The sequence below is a fragment of the Macaca nemestrina genome, unplaced genomic scaffold, assembly GCF_043159975.1.
Source record: "Macaca nemestrina isolate mMacNem1 unplaced genomic scaffold, mMacNem.hap1 Scaffold_120, whole genome shotgun sequence".
NCBI classification, from domain to species: Eukaryota; Metazoa; Chordata; class Mammalia; order Primates; family Cercopithecidae; genus Macaca; species Macaca nemestrina.
The window spans coordinates 60,001-61,318 of record NW_027257603.1 but is presented as its reverse complement, the minus strand read 5'-3'; the positions used below and the strand labels follow the sequence as shown (position 1 = coordinate 61,318).

The following is a 1,318-nucleotide window of genomic DNA, read 5'->3' as shown; positions in this document are numbered from 1 at the left end:
GGCTCCTACTCCGTCCCCGCGCCCGTCCCGTCCCGTCCCGTCCCCCCCCCCGCGGTCTGCTGGTCGACCCGTGCGGAGGAAAGAGGAGGAAGGGCGCGCGAGGGCCGGAGACGAACCCCGCACCCCGAGCCGCGTGCGGCGCGAGGGAGCCCCCCGAGGGAGGAACCCGGGCCGCGGCGGCGGCGGCCGCCGCGTCCGCGGGAACTCGGCCCGAGCCGGCTCTCTCTTCCCTCTCCCTCTTCGCGGGCAGCGGCGCCGCCCTCCCTTTCTCCGGTCTCCCAGCCGGGCCCCCCCCTTCCCCCCCACCACCCAACGCGTGACCGCGGGGGCAGGGGGAAAGGTGCGGGCGCGGCGGAAGGGGAGGGCGGACGTCGCCGGGTCTGCGCTTGGGGGGACGGAGGGCCCCGGCGGGCCCTGCGAGGCAACCCCCAGCCGCGCACCCCGAGGAGCCCGGAGGCACCCCCGGGGGCGATTGATCGGCAAGCGACGCTCAGACAGGCGTAGCCCCGGGAGGAACCCGGGGCCGCAAGTGCGTTCGAAGTGTCGATGATCAATGTGTCCTGCAATTCACATTAATTCTCGCAGCTAGCTGCGTTCTTCATCGACGCACGAGCCGAGTGATCCACCGCTAAGAGTCGTACGAGGTCGATGTGGCGAGGGCGCTCCCGACACCGGGAGGCCCTCCTGGCACGGCACGCCCCCAGCGGGGGTTGCCTCAGGCCGGCCAGCGAGACAGGTAACGGGACCAGACTCCAGAGAGGGGTCGGAAGGTTTCACTTCCACGGGGAGACCCGCGCGCCGCCCACGACGGGGCGAGCGCGGACACCCCACAGGCGCCCGGGGGTTCCCGCCCCCACACGGCGCGGGGCACGCACACGACACGCGCGCAGCACGCGGACGACGGCACGACGACGGCCGCCGGGTAAAGCCCCCACCCGACGGCCGCCGCGGCGCGCGTCGGCGGCGACGCGCGCGCGGCGCGGCCCCCGCCAGGGGGCGGAGCCCGTGCGGGGCGAGGCGACGGGAGGGGTCCGGGCCCCTCCCGACGGAACTCCCCCGCCGGCGCGCCCGCCGACCCCCGACCCACGGGCGGACGGGCGACACCCCCCAAGGGGTCTTTAAACCTCCGCGCCGGAACGCGCTAGGTACCTGGACGGCGAGGGGGCGGACGAGGAGGGGGGGACCGGGACCAGCGTCCGGCCCCACGACTCTCGAGACGCCCTGGCGGGAAGGCCGGCGGAGAGCCAGCGGGCCGGGCCCGGCGGCGCGGCGCGGCGGAGGCGGGCGGTAACCCGGCCGGCCCCGACGGCAGCCGGCG

At 76.7% G+C, this 1,318-nt stretch overlaps 1 non-coding gene across 1 annotated transcript; it reads right to left on the bottom strand.

The window, feature by feature from the left end:
• Positions 1–484: 484 nt before the first annotated feature.
• Positions 485–637, bottom strand: LOC139361266 (5.8S ribosomal RNA). Its single transcript, XR_011618820.1, has one exon. It is a non-coding gene; the product is annotated as a 5.8S ribosomal RNA (ribosomal RNA).
• Between the last annotated feature and the right edge of the window lie 681 nt (positions 638–1,318).